The following is a 27,625-nucleotide window of genomic DNA, read 5'->3' as shown; positions in this document are numbered from 1 at the left end:
TACACCAACACTCAGGCAGTCTGCTCCTTCTGGGGCTCTGACATTTTACCTCCCGCTCCCTGCCAGCCCAACATTTGGGACAGTGGAGCTAAGGCAGAGATCGTGCCTGCCTGTTTCCCAGCGTGTAAAAGGGGAATATGTACTCTTCCCAAGGTAGTTCTGAGAAACAACACCTGCGGGTGCTTGGTTCCCTGAGCAACAGTAAACCTAGCTCCTTGTGGGGGCAACGGGTATGATACCCGTAGGGTTTCTGCAGAGACCTTAGCTGGAGGGCTGGGCCAGGGACGTAAAATATGAGCTGTGGGCAATGACGGGTAAGAGAAGGGTGTATAGGCAGGACTGCTGCCTCCTTCGGGGTGCCACAAGAGGTAAAACGCTTTCTCCCCATCTCTGTTACTCCCCTCCCAATTCCAGATAACTGCCTTCCCTCTGCTCCTCCTGTCCATGTGTCTCCCTCCACTTTTCCCCGCCTCCCCTCCTCCTCCCCTATTCTCCCTCCCTCGGTTCCCCTTCCCTCTCAGGACCCAGAGCGGATCGCTGGCCCTCCTGCGCATGCGCAGTTGCTGCCAGCTGGACCGCGGGTTGGAAGCTCCAGCTCCGAGCCGGGGATCGGCCCCAATGGCTTCTCAGCTCTGTCGCCCTGTAGGCCTTTGGCTACTGCCTGGGGCCGGGGCCTCTGGCTGTGGAAGTGCAAGGTGAGGGGATATCGGGAAAGGGGTGAGGCGGCTGCGGGAGGGCGGTCGGCGTGTCACAGCCCCCCAGGGCGCCAGTCAGCGTGTGTTCAGCTGGATTGCTCGGGCCAGACCCCTCTGCCCGCGCCACCTGCCCCGGCGCACCGGCCACAGCTGCCCAGGGCCAGGTGTGCCCCTGCCGCCTCTTGACCCAGCCGGGCTCCCCTCAGTCCGCGGCTGGCATCCGCTTCCCCTCTCCCGCCGGCGAGTCCTCCCCTCCCGGTCTTCCTCTCCTAGGCCGCCGACCCGTCCCCACCACTGGGCGGGCTGTGTCCCGGGCGGGCGGGGTCTGCACACCCGGACGGGGCGGGCGGCTTGGGCTGGGGCTGGGGCTGGCCTCCGAGCGGGGCTGCAGCCCGCGTCCCCCACCCCGCTCTCCCTGCCCCGCGACCCCGGGGCTGCCTTCCTCTCCCTTTCCCGATCCCTGAGGTCCAGATTAGCGGCGTGGGCGCTGCTCCCCAGGCTGAGAGCCCGCGGCTGTAACTCCCAGCTTCTCCTGGTGGAGTCGGGAAAAGGGAGCGGCAGTGCTGAGGGAGCTTCTGTCTCCTTGATCAGGATTTCTGCCCCAGGTAAGTACCTTGAACACTTTCAGGTGTTAGGATGGCGGTGCTTGTTGATGTCACATGTTTTTATACTGAGAGGGATTACAGTGGTGAAAGCAGGGCTTGGTTCAGTTAAAAATGAGCTGAAGGCATGAGGCTGTCTCATCCTCCATCATTCACTCTCCCAGGGTGAAACGTGAGACCGTCGATCTTAAAAAGATACTTATAGTCCGTAACTAGTCCAGCCCAGCTACTGTGTGTTAACAGGAACAGCACAACCTGAGGCGTTGGAGACCCAGGGACATTGCACTCCTAAAGAGCTCCTGGCAAAATCTGGTTTGTTTTGTTTTTTTTTGTTTGTTTGTTTTACTTAAATTGTGGGACAGACTAGTAGTATAGAGGGAAAAATAATTGGCAAGAAGGATTTTTTCATATAGCAGCTTTATTGTGATATTGTTCACACACCATGAAGTCCACCCACTTGAATGTTACAATTCAGCAGCTTTTAGCATATTCACATTTGTGCAACCATTATTATTCCAGAACGTTTTCATCACATCAGAAAGACCAGTTGAAATGCATGACCTATCCACCCCTTCCCAGTGGTGGTTCTAAAGAAGTTTCTTGGCTGTTCCTGACCATAAATTAACTTGTTACATTCCATGAAATATCTGGGAGGAATTCTAATCAGAATTGCAATGAATCTGTCTATCAAAGCAGGAAGAATTAATGTCTTTATGGCATAAACTTCTTCTACACATGAATATATCTGGGACCCTATCTTTTCATCTGTCCAGAGCCAGGCCTATGGGAAATCCTCATTAATTCTTGGGTTTGTGAATGATGAGATTCAATACATCATTAGATGGAACTGTAGCCTTTCACTGAAGAGAAAAGTAACCTCGTAGAAGCCAAGTGATTCTCTGATGGTTAGAATGAGAGACCGCCAGTGCTGGAGTATTCGAGTGGACTTGGTGCTTGCAGAGTTCTCCACCACCTACAGCTAAGGGGATTACCGTGTTCTTTTACTTTTTTTTTTATGGCGTTGCTTTTATTTTTACTTATTATATAAAATTATTTTTTATTGAAGTGTTGTAAATTTACCATGTTAGCTTCAGATGTACAGCAGAGATTCAGTTATAAGCTTATGCATATGTATATAAATGTCTTTCAGATTGTTTCTAGTACAACTCATTACAAGAAATTGAAAATAGTACCCTGTGCTATATAGTAGGTCCTTGTCATTTATTTTATATTTATTAATGTGTATCTGTTAATCCTCCCTTTCCTGCCTGCTAACAACAGTTTGCTTTCTATGTCCATGAGTCTATTTCTAGCAGCACCGTTTTTGCTAGCAATATATGCTGGTTGGCTCTTTTCTGTTTCCGTAGTTCCATCTTATGTGTGGGCGTTTTTCTTCTGGTGGGCCTGTGTGTGGTTTGCACACGTGATAATAGAGATCTGTATTTGGGAGAACTCCAGGCCTCGTGTAGTCCCTCGTATGGAGCGCCCACTGAACTGATGCTTGAACTTGGAAAAAAACAGTAAATGTTGGAATTTCCACTATGGTTGAGACTTCCAGGTTTCTATAACCTCTTTAGCCCACCTAAATTTTGGCTGCACCCAATACTGGATAATTTGGTGGAACTTCATGGTATGGTGGTGTAGAGACAGGGCCTTGTATGCTTCTTCTCTTTCCTTTTTCTAACAATCATTTTCCTGGGCCTTCCAGGTACTCCCCCAGAAGGGCCCAGGGCTGGCTTGGTGCTGCACTGAGGCAATATTTGTTAATAAGTCCCTTTCCTCATCTCTTCTGAGCCTCCATTTCCTTCTCTACACAATGAGGGCTTAGACTAGATAAGTGCTTTTCAGTTTCTTTTAAAGCCATGTTTCCTTTGAGAAACAGAAAATTCAAATCTCTCCTCCCATCACAACCCTTTAGATTTTGACACGTCCTCCAAGGAGTCACATAGCTCTTTGTGGTAAATTGATGTGATTGTGATTCCACGTGGCACAGAAAAGACTCTTCAGAGATTTATTGCAGGGAGAGGGCAGGAAAGGGGCAGTATGTCACACTTTCTTGTGTGAGCACTGGAGCAAAGGCTTGGGTTTAAATACAGTGTCTGATGTGGCATCTCTCTAATCTTGCACAATGTGATAAACCTCTATCCCTAGTTTCTTAATGTGTCAAGTTGGGGTGGTAATGTTTTAAGGCTTTTGTGAAACATTATACACATAAGCCATTTGTGTCTCGGTAGATACAAGACCTGCTAGAGAGTCGGAATTTCTTTAAAAATACATATATATTGTCCACATCACTCTGTCTGTGTGTATTTTGAAGTTCCTGGAGGGTGAGGGTTGAGTGTAATGTCCATCGTGGGACAGGTGGCCCATGGGTCTGTGTGCCTCAGATTGCCCCCTCCTCCCCAGTCCTCTTCCTCTCAGTCCAGGATGAAGTTCCCTAGTAGATTTACACACAGGTCTTGTGGAAATGGCTTTTCATTTTATTGTTTCACCAAGGAGGGTTGCCATCATGATCTCTGTGGTCAGGTTTTGGTGACCTGAAGGCTATGCAATTGGGGATTTCTATTTTATAAAAAGAAAAAAAATTACAAATACAAAATTAGACCTAGGTTGGTGGCAGGGGCTTTTGAAAGTGGGGACCATCAGCTTTTTTAGCTTCAGGTGCAGTGGCCTCTGGCCACGAGGACACATCCTCATGCTCTGAATTTGGAGGGACCAGTGGGTTCAGTGGGAATATTTACTGAGTGCATCTCATGGGCTGCGCATTCTCTTATTTGTACTGTGTGTTCCTTATTTGAGATGGTGAGCTGATTTAAACTCAATAGCCTCTTTAAAATAATAGACTTTTTATTTTTAGATGTAATGTAGATTCCCATGTAGTTGTAAGAGATAATATGGAGAGGGCCTATGGACTCTTTGCCCAATTTTCTTTAATAGTTCCATCTTGCAAAGTTGGGGTACTATTCATTCGTGACTCACTAACCCTTTTAGGTTTGTGTTATTGCCCTCATTTCTATTTGTGAATAAACTGGTGTTGAGAGAAGCACACAGGTCTGCCCAGGTCACCCACGTGGTTAGTGAAGATTTGGGTGGAACGTGGGCTTGGCATTTCCAAGCAGTACCATTATGATGGTCTGTGGCAGGGAGCAGCATTCACTTTGCTTGTTTATTCATTCATTCAACAAACATTTATTGAATAAACTCTGTGGGTCAGATGCTTTCATAGGGTTATCTGATTCTTCAGCAGTATGGAGAATCAGGTAATGTTTTCTTTTTCTTTTTTTTTTTTTAATATGAGAAAAATATCTCTGAGAGGTTATAATCTCCCCAAAGGAAAAATAGCTCATAAATGAGGGATAGTACATTTGTACAGTTCCTTCTTCTTATGCAAATGGTACCCTAGGCATTTTACATTTGCAAACTTCCATAATCCAGATATATTCTTGTAAGGCAAGTAGTTTTTTTTTTAATTGAAGTATAGTCAAGTTTACAATGTTGTGTCAATTGCAAGGTGGTTTTTTTTTGAATTTTGAATGGAGAAAATATTTTTTGAGGGGGTTAATTAAGTTTATTTATTTGTTTCATTTTTCTAAAATGAGGTACTGAGGATTGAGCCTAGGTCCTTGAACATGCTAAGCACGTGCTCTACCACTGAACTGTACCCTCCTCCCCAAAGCAAGTTTTCTTACCCATTATTCTGCACCTTAGGAGTTCAAATAAATTGGCGTTGAAATCCAGATATTTTGATCCTACTATGGTTCTTTGCATTATATCCTGCTGAGGGGTGGGGAAGCAGTTCCTTTATTCATTCATTTATTCAGCAGTTTTGAGCACCGACTTTGCATCAGGGCCTGCCTAGGTGCTTGGAAACAGAAAACAAGAAATGATCCTTTTCTGCAGGGGATGGAAGCCTAGACCAAAAGCTGGGTAATGTGATCTGAGCTTCAGTAGCCATGTGCAGACGCTGAGGACAAACTTATCCCCGATTTGCTTGGACTTCCCTTGCCTTCTGGCTGGTGCACACCAGGTCGCCGCATCCCAGTGAGGCCCGCAGCCCACAGCACAGTATGTACATCGATTTACCCTCCCTTCTCGGCAGCGCCTGCAACATGAACGCCCCTGACTACATGCAGTGCGCTGAGGACCACCAGACTCTCCCGATTGTGGTCCAACCCGTGGGGATCATCTTAGAGAATTTCTTTTGCATCTATAATGGAATCTCCTTGGTGAGCCAGATCAGACCGTGCGGCTCCCAGTGGGCACTCTGTATCTACTATAGGTATCTCTATGCGCCCGAGAATGGATGGAGTGACTTCCAGACCCACCGCAATGTCATGGGCCTTGTCACCATTACTGACTGCCTCTTGGCCAAGACCTTCTAGAAGCTCCACGCACAGAGGAGCTGTATGGCACCACGCTCTACGACTCTCAGCTCTTTGTCTTTGTGCTGTATGGGGAGGTGGCCGAGCAGCCGCACACCGACGTGGCCTTCAATCTACGAGGACTGCAGGGTGGTGGAGAAGAGGATCGACGACTTCACTGAGTCACTCTTCATCTTGCCCAAGTCCAAGTGGCTGGATGGGGACCCCGAAAATTCTGGGGAGAAGACCCCCCTCCTCTACATCCTATTTGAGAAGGAGGACTTCGTGGGACTGGACACAGACAGCAGGCAAGTCAACCTGAAGGCCGGGCCACCCTGGCTGTGTGACAGATTGCTTCCCTACATCCAGAATGGGATCATCAAGGAGGAGGGCTTTCTTGTAGCCAAGGCGGGAAGGAGGTGTAGCCCGCCGGTTTTCAGACGTTTAAAACTAAATCCGCCTTTGTTTCAGAGAGATCCTTTTAGGGTTAGTGTGGACACTTACTCCCCTCTTTCAGCCAGGACACTTGGGGGGACCCCTGGAGTTGCTGTCCAATAGAGTAGCCACAGCTACTGTTGTTAGTAGTGCTGGGGAGGAGGCCGGTCTGAGCTGAGATGTGCTGTAGGTCAAATGCACATCAGACGCTGAAACTTGTCTAGTAAAAAGAATATAAACTATCTTGTTACTTTCTATATTGATTACACGTCAAAATGATAGTATTTTACATACAGTAGAATAAGTAAGGTCTGTTCTTAAAATCAGTTACTTGGTTTTTTTTTTTGTTGTTACATTTTAAACGTGGCAACTGAGAAACATTATTTACATGACTCTCATTTCATTCCTGTTGGACAGCCTGTCCTGGGACAGTTTCATCCCTTTGCTTATAAATGAGACTCTGAATCCCGAGACGCAGAACGAGGTGCTGGTTGAGCTCAGGGTGGAGCCGATGTCTCCTGCCTCCCAGGCCCAGCACCAGCACGGCTCAGGCCCTCTCCCCTGCCTGACAGCCACCATGCCAAGTTAGGGCATCAGAAACACTGCCAGGGGCTTCCGAATTAGCTCCTTACGCAGGGAAAGGCATGTCACGGTGTATGGGACACAGCAGGGAAAAATTCGTCCTCACTTTGTCCCTGTGATTAGGTCAAAGACCCCACTCTGCCTTGGAAGTGCAGACGATCACTTCTGGGCTGCCTAACCCCTCACCCTCTACTATGTTTCCCTGTGTATCTTTCAAGCTGTCCCTCGGGCAGAAGAGGGTGAGACGTCTTTGCCGAGAGGTGGTCCCCCTTTACTGGGGAGAGTGAGGTGAGCTGTGTCCCCCCGGCCTACGGCCTCGGGCCTTGAGTCTGGAGAGCGCTCATGGCGGTCCCACAGGTGACGGTCGGAGGACATGGCACGTGCTGCCGGGCCCGCTGTGCAGGAGGGGCTCTGTGATTCTCTGTGATTCTAAGGTCAGATTCTACTTTCTTGTTGTTGGTAAGATGGAGGAGAAGATGCCAGAGAATTGATAAAAAGAAAATCCACACCAGTCCTGTGAATGACAGACACAGGGGATCCGTGTCCCACCTGCGTGTGGTGCCTGGCAGGCTCTGGAATAATTTTCACTTCCTCCCCGGACATTCCTCTATGGCTTAAGGAAGGGGAGAGGCATGTCGTGGCCATGATCTGTACTTGTCCTCACAGGGCCCTGTGATCTACATGCCCACACTACACTTCTGCTCCTTGGAGATGAGGTGTCAGGTTTAGGAAACTGGGCACTGCTGAGGGCATAGCTGCCAGAACCGTGCTACACCAAGGCTGGCTCCGTTCACCTCACCTGTCACCTCCTGTTGAGTCCTAAGGCGTCATTCAAGGTAGGTGCATCGGTGCAATGAAAGCAGGGACCTCCTTCACCCCCTGGACAGACTGGTGGGTGATCAGTGGAAGCCTGGAGCCCTGCCCCAGCCCCACGCCAGTGCCTCCTATTTTGTCATAGGAGGCACTGGTGACATTTTTGCTCAGCAACTGCTTGGCTCTGATTCTGCAGAGCCAACAGAGAATGCCAGCTTGTTTTTGCCTTTTGAAGTCTGCCCTTGGGATTTGGCGGAGTAGCTGGATGTGTGCTTAGCCCATAGTGGTTGACACTGTCACCATTGTTTACCCAGAACCTCGTGTACCAGGCATGGCTGCCGGCATCAAAATACAGCAGCACATTAAACCTCCCTCCTGGTGGGTCTGTCTGTTCTGGTACCATAAGGGCTCAGCCAGCATCTGAACGTCAGTGAGATAACGTGGCCAGTGAGCTCGGGTCAAGCACTTTCTCCTCCAGTGACTTTTACTCCATTGTTGCTTTTACTATTACACAGTCATTAATTTTTTAAACAATGCTTTGGTTCAGGAGCAGAACCTAATTCTCCCCTGTTCCTCTTGGTGGGAGTGAGTAAAGTTGTCCAGCTTGAAATGCGACCACATTTTGTAGCTCAAAAGCTGTCTACACGCATCTAGGTGAAGTTTTGGTTTGGGGCGCTGACCACGTTGGGGTCCCCCGGCAGCATCGCTCCCCTCAGGCCCCTGCCTTCCCTGGATCAGGAGGTGAGGGTGGGTCTCACCGTCCCCGCGTCCCTGTCCTCATCACACTCACGTAATTTCTTGTAAATGCTGTCAAAGTCATTTTTGTTCTCGTGTGTTTCTAATTTTGGCTGTTCCTCTATTCCTTTTTCTATTTTCCTTTATCCCTTATACCACCCCGTGAGCATGTTGTTCGGTCTGAAAATGTGGGCTGTGCACACCCTGCATTGGAATAGCCAGATCGCCCTCTGTGCCGTCTCCATCGCTATAAAAAGCAAAAACTTAACAGTTGCCATGATTCGTATATTATCCTAGTCATCTTATTTTCTACTTTTTTGGAATTTTTGCTATGTTAGCACATCACCCACTGGAGTTTGATATATGTTAAAGTCCTTGCTTTGAGGAACCTATTAGTTCGTCCTTATATTTGGTAACAAATGCTCTCTTACTAATTTTGTTTATTTGTTTTGAAGAAGTGAGATGCGAATTGATTTAGGCGGCTGCTGAGGGATTTTTTTCATGGAGTATTTAAACTTGGAAAGTCAAAATCTGCAGCACCTTGCTTGATTCTGGCTTTTACACAAATGTGCTCGGCACACGGTTCCTGGCTGTCGCTGTGTGACGTGCGTGACGGCGCTTCCTGGCCGGCGGTCACTGGTGAGGAAGTGGCCGGCTCGGGGGTGAGCAGCTGCAGGGGACGCTGTTGGAGGAAGCAGTCACCGGTTTTTTGTTTTTTGGTTTTTTTTTTTGCATTCACCTTCCCAGTGCCATTTACTTTACTTTGCATTCATAGAGGGGCAGGAGCGGGCCTAAAACCATGCCACTCTTTTGTTCCCTTTATGAGACTGGTTTTTCTAAGTATCAGGAAAACATTGCCTTGTCCTAAGGAGCTGGTTCACTTGGATCTGGTGGACACAGGGACCCCTAAATGGGACCATAGCTTCCTCTCTGCTTCAGCCAGTGGGCATTCAGAGCCGGGTCTGTGGTTTGCCTCAGCAGCCGTGCAGGCCTCCCTGCACCGGCCTTTACTTTTACCCCTTTTTGGCAGTAAATAGCTGACTCTGTGTCTGTTGCAGCTGATGTCCACCACTGACGGCCGTGTGGTTATTTTGCGGTAGTGAGTCTCCAACACCCCTGTCAGCCGTGAAGGGACCTTGCATTCTCACCCCGACCCTGGTTCATCTCACCCAGGGAAAGGGCTTGGCCACCACCGTCATGCTGGACATGAGGCCTTGTTTCTCCTTTCATGCTCTGGTCCAAATGTGGACACTTCATCCTTCACTGACTTGGTCTCGCTTGAGACAGTCCAGACTTTCTGAAAGAGTCCATCACATTCTGGGGGGGAACAGAACAGAAGTAAGGGTCGCAAGTAGGAATCTAGGCTGTCTGGGTTGGCAAATGCAGGCTGGGATCTGTGATGGCCGGTCTGTGCCCTGGAAACTGGCCTTTCCCGTGGCTCCCGAGAGAAAAGGGGTCGGAGCGAGAAAAGACTTGCCTGGGTTCCTACCATCCTCATCTGCTCACTGACAGGAGTGTCAGCTAACTAGGAGCTCCCCCAGACCTCGGGCCCTTCAAACCTCAGATCACGGGAGATCCTTGAGTCCCTTCTTCTGGTCCTTCTTTGTGAGAATCCAGTGCCTTCTGAGGTGACTGGCAGCAGGAGATGCCTCCCCCTCCAGGGAACTCCCTTCGGAGGACTGTGACTCAGTGCACCTTGCTGTGAGCTTGTGGGTTTCCATCGTGCTCCCTGCAGAACCAGACTTGAGACTGGCTTAGCGACAGAAATAACAAGACTGATTCCAGGGCAGGGCCAGGTGGAGGGAACAGTGGAAATTGAATGTGACCTCAAACACCTAGGTGGGTGCTGGGGCTGTTACTAAAATGGGGAGCCTGGGAGGTACCTGCCAGGAATCGAAGTCTAGAGTAAATGGTGGACATAAGGCCTTTTTTTTTTGACATATGGCATTTTTAAGATGCCATTTGTCATCCAAGTTAGGACTTCCAAGAGGCACTCGTGTCTATGAGCCTGGGGCTCAGGTGAAGGAGCTGGACTAGAGATACACATTGGGATTCGTCATTCTTAGCTGGTGTTCACAGCCGTGCAAGTGGATCAGCTCATCTCAAGAGGTGCAGACTGTGTCTGAGGGGGGGCAGGGCTGTGTCTGGTTTGGAGGAAAGCCCGGACCATGCAGCTTTGGTGTGTCAGACAGCGGCGTTTGTGATTTTCAGAGCAATGGCATTTATCCTTAAGGTTCTGGGGGGTGGGCAGGCCCACCCAGGAAGAAATCTGAAGAGAGGGTTTTGGCCACGTGTGCGCGTCTTGGGACGATCCAGAGGCTGCAGGGTCCAGAAGGGGAAACTCCTCAGAAGCTGGAGTCGGAGTGGGGAGTTGGGAGAATGTAGTCACACTCTCCTGTGATGAAGGGAGGGAGGCCTAGGGAGTCCGCACCCTAGCGGACTCTCTTTCCCACGAACAAAAGGCAATCAGACAGAAGATTTGAGGTAAGAAGGGATGGGCGTTGGGAGAGGAGCCAACCTGGAGAACGGTGGTTGAACAATTCTTGAATAGTCTCCCTGAAACATAGAGTTAAAAAAACCCAGACTCTTAAGAATATTGATAGTGACTGGGGAGGAGGCAGTTGTTTTTCTGACCTCCTAAGGGTAAGGTATGTATCCGGGGATATACAGAAGAATCGGGCAGTCTGTTCCTGGGGCTTCACCCTTACCAGGGGGAACAGTGCAAGTTTAAAGGGGGAGAAGGGCAGCGGAGGGAAACTAGCCAGGCCCCGTGTCACGTACCAGTCGGCCGCCCTACTTGCGTGTTGCATTCACATCCATGCCTCCCAAGTGGGCGGTGGCAGCCCCGTTTTGAAGATTGGGAAGCCTCCTCAGAGGTTTAAGGAATTGGTTCATTTAGCAGCTAGTAAATGCTGTAGCAGGATTCCAGCAGGGCCTTGTCAGACTTCAAGGGCATGTTCTCTCTACTAATTCCGGTTGTACCTGAAATGGTGAAGTGAGTCAGTTTCGGAGCCTTTCAGAGAAAGTACGCTTTAAGTGCCTCAGGACTGTTGCACAAAGCTCAGTGTTCTTTCATGGTTCAGAACCACCGCAGTGCTTTTTGCCCCACAGATGTAAGGTCTTACTCCTTTGACGATGGCGTGGTTGTAAATGACATACAGGTGCAAAACCACACTTAGCAGCTTCTGAAGGGAAACTCTCCTGTTCTCCCTTGATCGGCTTTCTTCCACGGGATGTAACTGTGCTGCAGCTAAGGCCTGAGCTTTCCGTATGGAGTGAGGGTTTGATATCCAAATTTAGCATAAAACAGTCAGATGGAGAAAATCGAAGATGACAATATATTTTGGGGTTTCATTAGACAAGACATACTATCTGTTAATGGCTCATAAAGCTAATGAGATTGAGTACAGAACATTTCATTTCTTACTTTCTACTGAGAGCTGTCTTCCAACATAAGGTTCTCTGCTTTGGAACTTCAGCTCAGCCACTAGGGCGCCTGTCATTGTGTTGGTGTGATTGCATTTACACAGTGCATGTAATCTGGGCTTCCTTAGCCCCAAACACTCCAGTGCAGAATCATAGGCTGTAGCCATCACTTAGTTATACAAATACTTCTAAAACTATATGATACCAAAAAAAAATAAATAAATAAAAATAAAGAGAGAGAGGGAGATTGCCTTTATCAAAGTTCCTTTGGATTTTAACTGCAAAGTGTTGTTGAGCAGCTCTGGTTTCCTTTGGATATGAATATATACATTTCTTTGCATGTAACTTGGATTTCAGGCTTGAACACCAAGCTCTTGTTTTCCATGAGCCACAAAAATCATAGCCAAATGACACACGTATGAAACAGTTTATTCTTTTTATCTGAGATAGAATCCTTGAATTTGGGACTTGAGCTGCGACTTTCCTGTTTGCTCTTCCCACCCCTCTTGTCACCTCACTCCTTTTTCCCACGTGGCCTCCAAGAGGTCATGGTCTCATAAGAGCAGGTGGACAAATACCAGTTGGTCGCCAAGCAGTGCTGCTGTAGATGGAGCCAGCCAAGAGCTAAAGGACATCATCAGGGAGGACTTCCTGGAAGAAATTGGCTCTACATTCAGTTCTGAGGACAGAGTAAGAGTCAGCCAGGGGAAGGAATCAAGAGGGTGACTCAGGTGGCAGGAGCAGCCTGGGTAGAGGCCTGGAGGCTTGTGGGGTGAGGACTCGGGGAGACTGCCCTGTGTGGTCCAGGGTGGTGGGTGACCCTGCTTTGAAGGACACTGGAGAGGGCCTAGGGGTGGAGGGCTTTGGAGGAGCTTGGTTTTTACTAGAACTGACACAGAAGAGGCAGTGAAGGGTGTCAGCAGGAAGTGACCCTTAGGAGAGCAGCTCTGCCTGTCCTTTTGAGTCCCACCCCTTCATTCTTTTATTCACAACACACGCAATTCTGAGTGTCTAGGGGAGACGGGGTGGACCTACAGTAGTAAGCAAAATGTACTTGCTTCTTGAGAGCTTAGCAGTGTCAGAAGTTGACTTAGATTAAAATGTTTTATTAACACAGCAGGGCACCTAATCCAAAGTGCGGAGGTTGGAGGGAAGGAAGACTTCCTTGACAAACAGTTAAAATGAGCCTGGAGGCTAGTGGGAAGTAGCAGCAGGTCACGGGGCCCCTGAGGTCACTGGGGACCTGGTACTGAGGTGAGGATGGACAAGCAGGGTCGGGGGTGGGGCTAGAACTCTACCAGGGAGCCTCTGATGGGTTTGAAGTGGGGGAGATGTAATCAAATTTGTGCTTTGGGAAGGCTGCCTTGGCTGTGTGTGTGTGTGTGTGTGTGTGTGTGTGTGTAGCGGGGAAGAGGGGGAGGGTGTCACCAACTGGGAGGGTCATTAGAAGACCATTCACAGGCTCGGAGGCCACCAGTGGGAGAGGGGCGTCGGGACTGCTTGGGGACCGCAGGGGCAGAGTGGATGCCGGGTTTCCTTGTGTGGAGGGCTTGTTAGCGGGGTCGCTCTAGCGACACCTTGTGGCTGGAAGTAAACAGATGGAGGCCGCCAGGTGGACTTACCTCTTCTCTCCTTCCCTGCCTTGTGTGATGATCTTAGCTCTGCCAACATATGGAACAGAAGAGCTAAGTTCCAGAGTAGCCCAGGACTTTGCTGGGCTCGTTCAAGTGAGAGCAGATAGGATTTAGGCTTGTGTTGAGATCTGTAAGTTAACTTAGCTAGAAACGTCCTGTCTTTTGGATTTTCATAGGGGTAGTAATTCTTGATAAAGATTGCTTTCTTGGTGAGAGGAAATTTAATACAACTGATGTCTTTCTCAAAAAATATCTTATCTTTTAAGAAATTTAATATTCAAAATAATAGGAATATTTTAAAATGATAAACTAAGGCTTTCGTGTAGTTTCTTTGGTTTCTGAGTTGATGTGTAGGTAGACCCTTTGCATTACATAATAGCACATCTTTGACAGTATTTAAAGAGCTGTTAGTGAGCGCCCCCAATTTGAAAGCATCATTAAAGCTTGCTCTGAAATAGTGAAGTCATTTAGGTCTTGTTTGCAGAAGCCAGATATTTGGTTTATAATCTGCAGCATAGCTCCCTTTATAAAATAATAATAGATTCAAAATTAACAAAGTGGAAAATAATTGATTTTTTTTAAAAAATGAAACATAAACTTTCTTGTGCTATTGTTGCAACTGGAAATTTTGAAAAGAAAAATCCTATTGTAATATCATCTAAGTGAAATACATATATGTCTGTCACATTTGAATAGTAACTGCACAGTGGTTTTTGAAGTCAGGATCATTCCAGCTCAGATACTGGCAGTGATGGTTGCTGGTTTTCAATGGAAGAGCCTAAATTTGCTTTCTTAGCTTTATTCTTTTCTTTTCTTTTCTTTTCTTTTCTTTTCTTTTCTTTTCTTTTCTTCTCTTTTCTTTTCTTTTCTCTCTCTCTCTTTTTTTTTTTTTTTGGGTAGTGCGAGGGTTGAGTAGTGCTGTGCCAGCATGATTTGGGGGCAATTTGTGGGCAGATGTCGTGCAGCAGCAGTGAGATATTTCCATGCATTTTACTTTCCGGACATCACCAGGGAACATGTGTGGTTTGTGCCTGCAGGATGGGATGCTGCAGGACTCCCTGGTCCATCAATGTTATGTCTTGGAGCTGCTCCGGTCAGTGAATGATTTTCTGTGGCTTGGAGCTAATGTGGTCTGATGCAGATGATCAGATGTGTAACTAAAGTACTGTTACTTGAAATAAGAGAAAAGCTAGCAAAAATGTCTCTAAAACACAGGATGAGGGAGGAGAATTGGCTGAGCTGCTTGCAGTGGGGAATATTCTCAGGTGACTCCCTCACTGTGTCTCCTGTCACTATCCCCCACAGCCCTGCATGGCAGTCCTACTGAAGCAACCATGCACTTTCTCAGAAACGCGCTGAATTTCCTTGTGCCTCTGATTGTTCACTTTTTTTTTTGAAAGCACATCTTGCCCTTTGCTTAAATGCCATCCCTGCTAGCCACCACTTACACTCATTCTTCTGGACCTCGTCCATATATAGCTGCTGAATGAAAGAACAAAATGTAGTATCTCCATTTAGTGGAATATTATTCAGACATAAGAGTGAATAAAAAAGAAAAAATAAATAAAGGGGAATATGAAAAAAGCCATCTGCTCTGGGTAGTCCACCCTGACTGCTCAACCCGGCCTTTTCCCTTTGAAACCCCATCCCTTATACCCCACTCTACTATTTTTGATAGTATTTACCACCTTCTAATAAAGTTTAACATTTTCAAAAAAAAAGAGACATGCTGATACCACTTCAACATGGGAAAGCCTTGATAACAGCACGTTAACTGAAAGGAACCAGACACAAACAGCCACATATTGTTGATTTCAGTGATCTTAGAAATGCCCAGAATTGGCTCATGCAGTGGCAGAGAGCAGATGATGGTTGCAAGGGGCTGGGTGGAGGGGGGTTGTGGAGTGACTGCTAGTGACAGGGGTGTTCTATTGGGGTGATGAAGTGTTCTGGAAATAGATGGTGGTGAGGGCTGCACAACCGTGAGTGTGCAGAAGACTGCTGAGCGCTGTCTCTGGGAGTGCTTGTTGTTGGGGCGGCTTTATTTTGTTCTCATCCTGTAATGTGAAGGGTCATCTTGTGCTGAGACCATTCAACTCCTGTGAGTGGTAAGGCTAAGAGACTTTGCAGAGTCATGTTTCTTTTTTCCCCCTTGCTGAGTGTAGGCAAAAATGGTTTAAGCCTGAGAAAGTGCTCCATATGCAGAAATGTCTTTCAGTTTTGGCTGGTGTAAAAATCTTGTGAGCTTTTTAATCATTTAGGACAGTCTGTAGGGGGAAACAGCCTGTGAAGCCTGGGTGAGACTTGGAAGAGCCGCGCTACCCTCCCAGACACGGGTGGGGATTTCACCCCCATTCAGGCAGTGAAGGGCCAAGACCCGTGAGAGGAGTTGACAGTCATGAATATTTATGTGTATCCGCTGCTTCATCTTGGATATTAATTTCTAGCTGAGTCATTTTGTGGCAGCAGCCTCATCCTACATCAGGAATTTATAGTATCTGCTCTTTGAGGTGAAGAGCTGACAGACTTGATTATTTAACAGTCTATCTTGTATTGATATCTCAGATTCCTTTGTCAACCGCAAAACAGCAGAAATACAGACGTCCTTTAATGCCGATGTGACCTGGAGCAGGTTTAGTTTCTGTACCTCAGTGACCTTATCTGCGTGTGGGGAAGATGATAACAGTGCTTCCCTCAGAGGGGCTGGTGAGAGGAGACTGAGAAGCACAAGTGGAAGACTTACACGAGATGCTCATGAATGACAAAATTTAGTGCTCTCAGCCTGGTGAGGCCTCAGGGGCAGAGATGTCAGAACAGAGCAGTCCTAGCCGGAGTTCGATCCGCATTGGCAGGTTTTATGATCACTATCACCACTGTGGGTTATCAGGTAGTTTTAAGACTTGGTAATATGAATTCATGAATAATGTTAAAGACTAGACAACTCAGATCCGGTTTACATAGTTCTCAAGATTTCCTGTGAGAAATGGATATTTTTTCCCCATCTTAAATCTGAGTGGATTCTCTAAAAAAATTCTGTAGTCCTCCATCTTTTTCCTTTAATTCTCCTTTTTTTTAAATAAAAGTTTTTAAATGGAGTTACTGGGGACTGAACTGAGGGCCTCATGCGTGCTGAGCACATACTCTCTCAACTGAGGTATACTCTCCCCCATAATTGTTTTAAACTTTACTTTCTTAGTATTCAGAGGTTAGAGGCCTCTAATTCTTTTTTTGGAGACTTGTCCATAAACCGGTAAATCTAAAATTAATGGACAAAATTTGGTTTATTAAAAAAATCATTAGAACTTTTATCAATCCATTCAAAAGGAAATGCTTATTGAGTTAAAATGTTTCTCCTTTATGGTGATTTCTAATTTTTGGTCTAGCTTAACTTATTAAAAGTAATCCTCATCATCATAATGACCAAGCTTGCTGTGAGTGGACACCTACCAAAGGCTAAACTGTTTTTCTCATGTTTTACTTCAAAGCAGGTGTTTGACGGTAGGTATCAATGTCTCCTTTTTGCAGCTGAGGGATTGAGAGGTGGGCAGCTTGTCCCAAATCAAACGCAGCTGGCGGTGCCTAGCTCGGTGCTGGAACCCAGGCTGCACAGGATGCATTCTCAATTTCTCCTCTGATCAGCCTCCCGTTGAGTGGTTTCCCGAACTCCTGTGAGTCCATAAATGACCGATTTTGGCGATCTCAGCCTGATGAGGCCTTCAAAGGAGAGACACCAGTGAGAATGTGAGACAGAGCGGCATAAATTAAAATTGTACATTTTCACAAATGTTGCATTCTCAGGTAATGACTTAAATAGTTTATGTTTTCTTTATATTAGTGCTATGTAAGCACTAAAAACAAAACATTAAAAATGATTATAGTGCAAAATAGGAGTGGGCTTTGAAAGTCCAATCATTGCTAATGATGTTGCTTGTTTTTCTCTAGTGGTGTTTATTGACAGAATAATTTACAATGACTGAATTTGTTTTATGTATGTAGTCTTAGTATGGAGGAAAAGTTTGTCAGTGCATATTGAAAGTAAAATCTTTACTCTTTTCTTTCCTGATGATAAATATGTACGTTGTTTCCATGGCTTAAGTATATTTCCTCATTTGTGAAATTTGAGTGATGCCGTTTACCATGTCTGACTGTGAGAGGTAGACGCCTTGTATACAAAGCATCCAAGAGCTGCTTAGTAAAAATGTGCTGTCACAATGACAGATAGTTTAGAAGGATCAACTGTGAATACTAAAGAGGGTGGCTTGTTTCTGATGCATATTCAATATGGATATATATGAATATGGCTTAAAGTAACAAGGATTCAGGGTTTTGTGTGTGTGTGTGCGTGCAGTATGAAGTTTTAATGAAATCTGTATCATTCTATTGAGACAGGGACTAGTTAAATTGACTTAAGCAGACGACCTTGAAGATTATTTACACAGAATGTGTATTGTTACAACTCAGTGTTCATGCTGCCGTGTAACTATACACTCAGACATTTAAATTCGTAGGACTCTGACCAGAAGCATTAAGTTTAGAAAAATCCACATTGATCATTTTCAGGGAATAAGCTTCTCTCTTTTGTGATTAAAGAAAATTTTGATTTATTTTTCTGCACTCTTAATAGGTTTTAAAATATCAAAACATTGATTTGACATGTCAGCTTTTTTAATAGAAAAAAGCTCATGCTGTTTTAATATGTAAATAAATGTTTTTGTATTTCAATACACTTCTATGATTTCCTGGCTCTTTGAGAAGTATTTTGCAAGATACTTAGATTACCTCCTGTTGGGAAAATACAGACATGACTTTTATGAATATAGGCCTAGTACAGGTCTGTTGGTTTTTGCTACAGTGCAAGACATGAAGACTAGGAGAGCAGTATGTACTACATAAGCTTTTAGTTATCTGATTCTTGTTTCTGATCCACAGGCAATTTTTGTGTTGCACCTTTCCAGGCAACCAGGAAGGCCTTTTAAGCCATAGGTGGCGCTGTTGCACCTTCTTACAGTCTTAACTTTCCTGTTTGTAAAGGAAGTCTTAAACGTTTTTTTTTTTTTTTTGATTCCTTTGCTTAATGCTTCAGGGTAGCACAATGTCCATTATGTCTGACTACCTGGAACTATTATTCTGCTTATGTCTTAGTTTTATTCTATCATCTCGCTGTGAACATTTCAGACTTCCTGTGCAAACAGTTGCAACATCGGACTTTTCTTGCAGTGTTAGAAACCAGTGAGCCGGGATTTTATAAAAGAGCTAGAAGCGGCCTCTGGAGCACCTTAAAGCTGAAAAGTGTACTGAGTTCCCTAAGTATTATCCCCACCGCTGTGTGTCAATGGGTGGTAGGAGATTTGGTACATATACAAAGGGGTGTGGTGTTTTGACTTGGGTTTGCGTGCACGCGCTGCCACTGAGCTACGTGATCCTGAGTCAGTTCGTTCTGAGTTTTTCCCTCGTCTGTGAGATGGGGACACTCATTTCTGCTTTGTAGAATTGTGAGAATTAGAAATTATGTAAAGTGTTTAGCACAGTGTGTATGACAAGAGGGCTCATAATCTTAACTGCTATTTGGTGTGAAGCCATCATTTGATAGTCTTTGGCAATTACTGAGAAACAGGAAAATAAGAAAAGCTGGTTTTATGATGAAAGATATTTGAGGAGGTTCCATAGTTCCTATACACATAATTTAGCATCAGCAGAGTCAGGACATTTACACAGTCGCCCTGAACCAATGTTAAGCCACAGAATTTTTGTTACTTCATATATGTTGGGGCTTAAGGGGACCCAATACTTATACACATGTTGTGTCCAGCAGCCAACTGAGAGATGACAAAGAAGAACAGGCAGGCGATAAATGTCTCCTTTATTACTGATGAAGCCACGTTCTCCATGAAATTCAGGGCTGTGGGAGAGTGAGTGTCATGACACTATGTCCCAGAATTAGAGACTTACGCAGTCCCAGGTAACTCTGGTCCACAGCGAGCATTCCCTTGAGAGATTCTGACCCATAATGCACAGGACTGTCTTGCCATGGAACTGAGCATCCCGGCTGCTTCCTAAGGGTGGCCAACACTGGAGGGGAAGGAAAGCTTTCATATGCCCTGCTTGTCTCCCCGGACTCACACCTCAATCTGTTAGTGTGAGGAGGGCTAGCCGTGGGCCAGTGGTCAGGAGTGTGAAGGGAGAAGCAGTCTCCCATGGACCAGAGGAGTGGGGAGGAGGGAATCCCCCCTCAGTTTAAACAGGTGGTGGCTTGAAACAGAAGGGTGCTCCTCAAGAGTTTATAAGAGGGGAAATAAGGATTTCCTTTGGGACTCAGAATAGTCATGAAACACAGAAGATGATTAGATGGGAGACTTGTAAATCACTTTCTTATTAAATTGAAATTTGTTGGGCACCAAAAATGTGCTACATTCTTTTCTGAGAGTTTTACAGAAATGAATCCTCCAATTTTCACAACAAGTGAGTAAGAAAGATTTGATTGTTATCCCAGGTTTACAGTGTGGAAATTGAGGCACACAGAGGGTAAGTAATTTGGCCAAGGTAACAGAGCTAGTAAGTGGCAGAGCTGGGATTTAAATCCTGGCTATCTGGTTTCCAGGCTCCCAGGGATGGGCTTTGGGTGTTTACAGGTATCTGCATCCCTGGACCTCTGTACCTCTGCATCAGTTAGACCAGAAAGGACAGGGAAAGTGGAGTTATACAGGTGCTCACAGTCGTGTCTCAGCCACTGTCCATGGAGTGTGCCCCGTGATTGGCATTAATTGTTTTCCAGGCAGTAGATCTGTTCTTATAACAGAAATTTAGTCCATTGAGTTAATCTAGAAACCCTTCCTGCTCTGCTTCTGTCCACGCTTGCCATGTGACTGCCTGCCCGAGATTGGGCCGTGGAGGAGAATCTGTACTCATGGTTGAACTCTGATATTTCAATCTGGTTTGTAGTTTCACATCTCCTGTTACATTAATAAATTAAATTTCTGGTTTTCTTGCATCAGTGTGTCATAAGTTTGCTTAATGTGAAACCAGTCCATGGGAGCCGAGGGGTGCTGACGGTATAATTTCTGAGCATGTGGCATTTCTACCCGTGCAGAAATGGCTGGAGGATGTCCACCTTCCTCACTGATTTCTCCCAGCAGCAGGGTCCTCTCCCACCCCCGGATGTGAGGATGGGATCTCTCTGAGTAGGCCATTCAGAGGCCGAGTCCACCAATCCGAAAATGATGAAGTACCTGGAAGTGGGTTTAATAGAAGACAAGGGCTTCCAGGTTGTCAGATGTGCTGTTCGAGTCCATTTGGTGAAAAGCTGTCCACTGTCTGTGGTTGAGCTGCTTCTTTGCTGTTTAAAAGTCTGTATTACATGAAGGGATTTTAAAAAGCAGAAAGGTGTGATTTCAGGTGGTACATCCGCACCGGTGAGTAGTGCTGGATGACCGCCTGTGTGAGGAATAGACAGAGTCTTACAAACTTCATAAAACAGCTTTTAAAGCTCTTCCATCTGAGTGCACTTCGTATGGGGTCCAGTTCATGACTGGTCGCGCTGAGAGGGCACGTAACTGATGATGGCAGAAAGGACACGGAGGCATCAAAAAGGTCCCAGACATGTTCTGTGTTTAGAGGATGGGGCACAGAGTAATATATTTGAGATGGTTTTTCATTGAACACTTTTGAGTATTTTCTAGGACTCCCCAGTGCCCCAAGGTTCCATGCAGCTGGGTGTCCCCTCAGTGCAGCTCTGTCAGCGCTTGCCCTGGGCTGATGCGGTGTCACGGGGAGCAGGACGGTCAGTGTCCCCGGCTCCTCCGAGCTCCGTCTCCTCATCCGCAGAGCCGGGTTTCTCATCCGTGTCTACTTAGTAGGATTGCTGAGAATCACACGTGATGGTTGTCAGGTGTGATTTGTGGTTGTCTCTGTGATTGGCATATAGTCAATATTTGATAGAAACACTTGTTTTTTATTATAATTGTGGCTCCTAGATTGCAGTGCTTTTTAGTCTGCATTTATTTTTTTATATAAATTTATTCTTATTTTTAAGTAAGCACTTGTATTTATTTATTTTCATGAAGGTACTGGGGATTGAAGCCAGGAACATGTGCGTGCACAACAGGTGCTCTACAATGGAGTAATACCCACCCTCCTTGTCTGCACTTAAAAATAAATATTTCAATACACAAAATATTTCTTAAACACCATCATGGGTCCTATTTTCTGCATAGACAATTGAATACATATGCCATCTCAATAAGAATAAATGTCATAGGGACATACCTTTCTAAATCTGTTTACATGTTTTAAAACGATCATAGCTAGTGAAAAACACGAGTCTTGGATCCACTACTTCTTAGGGTCTGCTTTGCCATCATGGGGAATTACATTCTACAGAGAAGGCTAATTGGATCTCATTGATATTTGGATGATTTTGCAATGTTCAAGGCTTTCAAAAGCTGACCGTTTTGTATTTTAAACTAACTACAAAGTTATCTTCTAGAAGTTGTAAGTCCTTAGCTTGTGAAGTGCCCAGTAATTCAGTTTGTATATGTCTGTGTCTCTGTGAACGTGTATGTGTGTGATTTCAGGAATGTAGCAATAAGTTCCATATAGCCTTCTGAAATCTTTCTCCTCCAGTTCAAGGTGTAGGTATATATTTACACAAATAAATTGATACTCTTTTGTGATTTGGCATATTGGTGGGAATAAGAGGTTCTCATAATTGTTTCAGAAGGGTTGGGGAGCATGAGCTTAGAAAATGGGAGGAGATAGAGGCAGGGAGGTTCTTTAAACTTTGTGCAAGATGAGAAACAGTAGCTTTTCTTTTTTCTTCTAAAGCAAACTGGCACTGAATTGTAACATACTAATACTCAGAATTGCTTTTCTGATCAGAGACAAGTGCCTCAGATTTTTCAAGGCAACATGAATGATGAAATGTGTTTTAGCAGTTATCTTTAAAAGTAGTTTTATTTTTCAAGTATAAGTCTATAGACTGTTCTTTTTTTCCAGCTGTACAAGAATTTCTCATTGATCCAGGTACGTGATCAATGTGTTTAGTTTCTTTGGGTTATTTATTTTTTTTAAGTGCTTGATTCATTCTGGTGTGAATGAATGTTTAAAATTTCTGGATTTTGATCTTTAAAACTTGCTGATTTATCAGAACTGCAAAAAACCTGATGTTTGTTCCTTGTTTGGTGGGGCAACCTATTGATTTATGTTGTCTGTTATAGAGGGAAATTCTTCCTCTAGCCTGTAGATAATTAAGTGAATGGTTTGCAGTGTGCCTTAAAAATTATTTGAATGCATTGAGCATGTTTGTCCAGTGAATTTTGGATTGAGTCATAATAATGACTTTGCTTTGATTCTGTGGCTTTTGTCCTCTCCACAAGAATTTGAATTCTGTTGCATTTTGTATTCGTGTTCTTAACAGGGGAAGGAATTTTGCATTTTTTACAGAGGTGGGTTTTCCTATCCCCTCTGAATTCCTTCTGTAATTGATACAGCGAAAATCTGTTATTGCAGTGCTTAATTATTTCATAAAAAATTTTTTGGCTTAATCAGAAACAATGACAAAGAATGATAATAAAAAATACGAAAACCTTCCTTCCTTTGAAGAATAGAAATGAGGTGGTCAGGCTCACGCATGCTTTGTACCTGACACACTTACTCTCATGTCATTGTGTATCATGAGTCGGAGATGGAGTTGCTTCAGGTTTATAGATTTTTGTTTTAACATTTGTGTTGAATTCATTCTCTAGGCATGATGATTCCTGTTGCCTTTGTGGAAAGTGTAGATGAAGGGAAACAAATGCTTTGTTTTGTTTTCAGGAGGCCTGAGATGCTGATGAGAAAAGAGTAGAGGGTGGGCTGAGGAAAATAGTGATAGACCCTCACCTCCAGGCTGAAATTGATGAACAAAGAAATCAATTAAGTGTATTGGTATTTGACTAATAGAAGTCAGACAGCCCAGACTGTCTAGTTATGCCCAAAGGAAAGTACTGAATTCACCTGCAGAATTAGGTGCTTTACCATGTAGAAGCAGCTTAGAGCAATCAGAAAAATCAGTCTTATGATGAGATATAAAAAGAATATAATATCTTTTATTTCTGAAACTTTTCTACATTAAGTTGTGTAGAGCTAAAATTAAGTTTCAAGCACCAGGAGTTAAGAGTTTAGGTGGTTCTGTGGGATCGTTATTCAGGGATGTGTCTAGACCCTGCTGGAGTGGCCGAAGCTGGCAGGAAAAGATCCAGAGCCAGGATTTTTCATCCTAGGATGTCCTCCATAATGGTTCCATGTGGGAGCCCATGATTGAGTTAACAAGTTGTAACACATCGCAGCCGCCTGTCAACTTTAAGAAAAAAAATGTGCTTATTAACTGCTTTAAAGCAAACACCTGTGCATCCTCACTCCTGTCTCCTTGCCATAAAAAGCAGAGACAATGCCTTGCTTGCATATTTGAGGTTATAGATAGCACACTGCTTATTGCAGAGCAATGACCCAGGCCCTCAGCTATAAACGCCAGGCCTGCGTGGTGTTAGATAGTCTATTATCCCCAAAACAGGGACCAGGCTGGTCTGGTGGTCTGCTTTGTAATGAACATGTCTAAAAAATGTATCTTGTTCCCCTCAGCCCATGACTTCCCTAAAGGTAAACTAAGCCTTAGTACTCATGGTGGAGTCTACAATCTCTGTCTCATCCCTTCTTTCCCCAAGTTCCTGCCTACTATCTCATAACTGTTATTGACTTTTTACTTTGATTATACACAATAAATATGGGAGCATTTGAGAGACTCGTGGATTTGGCTCCCTAATCCCTCTCGCTTTCTTTCCTTTTTCCACAGTCTTGAGAAATTCATTCCGTGTCGGTAAGACTTCCGCCAGCCAGAACCCACAGTTCCAGGTGAGAAGGATGCAGGCTTTATCCCTCCTACCCGAGGGAGAGAGAGGAGATAATTGAGATATGCTCCCCTGTGGTCCCTTCCTGCCCCAGGGCCACTCCAGTTCACCTGCAGCCTTCTGGCCTCTGCTCACAGGGCCTCTGTCCCAGGATTGACCGCAGCCTTTTATTCCCTTGTCAACATTCCCTGTGCCTTTCAGAGGTTGCTCTCTTCTCTGCAATTCAACCCTGGCAGATGTGATGGTGGTCAGCGTGCTGATGGGCAGTTACTTGGGGACTCCCAGGAGCCATGCTGATTCTCCTGAGTCATTCGGGGTTACAGAACTGTCAAGCACTGCAGGAAGCCCATTCACGTGAGTTCAACACAGCATTACATCACTTTCATTTTATTTTTGAATTTTCAGTGGAGAAATTATTTGTAGCACACTGTTCCAGATTTTAGGCCGCCTGCTTTCCTCACCACCATTTCCTTGTTGGCTCTGGTGCTTGTTTTAAGAACCAGGTTTCTTCTCTGGTCATTTGTAGCAGCTGGGCTTGCCGAATCCTTGATTTGCATTTGAAGCAGAATGCTTCTTCGTGATGTCAAACTGATTTTCCTTGTCATGTCTGAGTATTTCTTGTACACTCAGCAACAGTTTCAAGTGAAATGCTCTTGTCCAATTTCGGTTAACTAATATTTGCTGATCTCCTGCTTTCATGCTGAAGGCAGTTTCTTCTTCCTGTAATAAATGTTAGCAATTTGCATTTACTATGGAAGGTACTAATCCGAGGTGCTTTTGTTCTTAACAGTTTTAATACAAATCACCCATTAAAATGTACAGCGGATTTTACTCTATGCCCAGAAATGTGCATCCCAGTCAATCTTAGAATATTTTCTTCCCCCCAACAGGAAACCCAGTACGCATAAGCAGACATTATCAACTTCCCCATCCTCCCCAAGCCCCAGGGAGCCACTCTTCTGTCTCTGTGGATTTGCCTGTGCTGAACATTTCATGCAAATCGAGTCACTTCATGTAAGTGGAACCGTCTATTTTGACTGACTTCTTTCACACTGAGTAACGTTTTCAATGTTTGTCCATGTTGTGGCCTGAGTCAGTACTCTATGCTTTGCTTTGCTGAATAATATTTCACTGTATGGCTGGGCCCCTTTATTTACCCATTCATCACGTGATAGTCATTTGGGTTGTTTCTGTTTTTTGGCTCTGAAAATTAATGGCGAAAAGTAATGGTGAATATTCCTGTAGGAGTTTTTATGTTAACATTTGTTTTCAGTTCTCTTACTTGTGTGCCCAGGAAGCAGAATTGCTGGATCATTCAGAAGCCAAATGTTCAACTCTCTGTTGACGTGCCAGGATGTTTTCCAAAGTGGTCACACTGTGTTACATCCTCACCAGCAATGGCTGCGGGCTCTGCTTCCTCTGTGTCCTCATTAGTGCTTGTTAATCTTTTTTTGATTTTAACCTATTGTAGTGAATGTGAAGCGGTTTCTCCTAGTTGTTTTGACTTGATTTCCTTTAGAGCTAATGTTATTGAACACCGTTTCATTGTGCTTATTGGCCATTTGTATATTTTCCTTGAAAAATATCTTTTCAGATTATTTTTTCATTTTTTAATTGAGTTGCCTTTTTATTGTTGAGCTGTGGAATTTTTTTTTTGATACACAAATTCCTTATCAGATAAATGATTTGAAAAAATTTTCTCCTGAGTGTTGTTTTTTCACTTTCTGGATGGTGTTTTTTGAAGCAAAGTTTTAAAGTTTAATGAACTCCAATTTATCTCTGTTTTCATTTTTCCTTGTGCTTTTGGGGTAATATTTAATATCTGATGTATTTTATTAAAACTTGTATATATAAAATAACTTAATTCTTAGGACCGTTCTAGGAGATGGGTGCGGTTGTTGTCCCCAGTCTATGCATCGGAGACTGAGATGCAGAGAATTTGACTGACATATTAGTGTCAAAGCTACCCAGTGCTGTGGGAATTCAGACCCTCATGTTTTTCCCTAGCATCTGAGCTCAACACCACCATGCTCCAATCTTTCCAGGAAACGTTAATGAAAAAATCTTTACTTTTTTGATTTCTTGTTAGATTTTTTTCTTATTGGGGACCTCAAATTCTCATTTTCTTTTCGGATATCAGTGTCGATTTATTTTAGGTCTCATGTAGGGAGAAGCATTGCTATCAGTTAACTTCTTTATTACTCACTCTCCAGTGATGATTGTTGCTAGTTGATCTAATCAAGTCATGCTTAAGTCTTTCCTGCTCATGACACTAACAGCAGAGTCATGACTTATAGAATGCTCAAAGAAGAAAGTACTTGATTGATTTTATTTTGCCAACAAATCAAACCAATCAGATAAAACCCTGGTGTTGACACAGACTATAAACCCTCCAGAATAGGGTCACTGTCTTCATTGTGTTTCATTTGTTGGGTCACAGTGTCTGGATAGTGCCTTGCTGTCCAGCAGTTTTGTGAGGATACGGTGCTCGTGAATCATTGTAAGGACAGAATTTTGACAACAGACTGTGTTGTTCATTTCACGACGGGAAAGGTAATATAGAATTACTGTTCAGATCTGTTTTAAAATTAAGCTTTGAATTTTGAGAATAGTTCAAGAAGCCATACAAAGGTCTTTTTCACTAATTTTAGATCTATCTTAGACACATTATGTTTACATAGCAGAGTAACTTATCAAGTAGATTTGACAAAAGGAGTGTTATATTGATTATTTGTTTTAGTTGAAATATTCTACCAGGGATAAAGTCATAAGTGCCCATAAATGAACAAATATATTTGTATTTAAATGCAACATGGGAGCAGACTACATATGTTTCTATATAATATATATGACTGTGTGTTTTAATCTTTCTGTCAGTGTTTTAATAGTTTTTCAGCAATTTTGTAACTTTAGAATTCTTCTAAAAAATTCACCACCAATTCTAGTGCAGTTTGTACTGTGTATCCTGTCTTATGCATGGGATTCCACTGTCCCCTCAGTGAGGAATTTCCTCTCCTATTGTGTTAGGAGCAGAGTTAAAGGAACTGTGATTTCTAGGCCTTTGCTCTCCATGTGTTTGCAGTTGGCTCTCAGTCACGATTTTCCCTTTCCAGAGTTTTCATTGTTAAATTAGAATTTCTGAAAATAACTATTAATATGTTGCATTGGTCTCCCTAGAAACTTGACGTCTTTGTGCTTTTCAGTTTTCAATTTATGAAAAATGCAAATGCACTCTTGTTTTTAAGTTGTCCTTTTTCAATAGATATTTATCTCTTAATTGATAGAATAATTTTTTCCCAATGAATGAATCGGTGTGCATGTTTTAAAGGATAACTTACTTTTTATTTTTCTTATTGTAACAGTAATATTCATTGTAGAGAATTTAGTAAATAAGGATTAACACAGTAATAACTTCACAATGGCCTCTAATCTCACCTGGAGATACAGTTGTAAGGTTTGAAA

At 44.2% G+C, this 27,625-nt stretch overlaps 1 protein-coding gene across 1 annotated transcript in view; it reads left to right on the top strand.

Moving 5' to 3' along the window:
- Nucleotides 1-517: 517 nt before the first annotated feature.
- Nucleotides 518-27,625, top strand: part of LOC140694672 (uncharacterized) — a 117,577-nt gene continuing 90,469 nt past the window's right edge. The window contains exons 1-5 of the mRNA XM_072957815.1: nucleotides 518-695; nucleotides 1,161-1,300; nucleotides 24,109-24,167; nucleotides 24,365-24,517; nucleotides 25,054-25,177. The gene's annotated coding sequence lies outside the window, so the exon portion shown is untranslated. The remainder of the gene's footprint in view (nucleotides 696-1,160; nucleotides 1,301-24,108; nucleotides 24,168-24,364; nucleotides 24,518-25,053; nucleotides 25,178-27,625) is intronic.

This window comes from Vicugna pacos, unplaced genomic scaffold, assembly GCF_048564905.1.
Source record: "Vicugna pacos unplaced genomic scaffold, VicPac4 scaffold_77, whole genome shotgun sequence".
Lineage (NCBI taxonomy): Eukaryota > Metazoa > Chordata > Mammalia > Artiodactyla > Camelidae > Vicugna > Vicugna pacos.
Note: the sequence above shows the minus strand (reverse complement) of the source record. Positions and strands in the feature narration are given on the sequence as shown.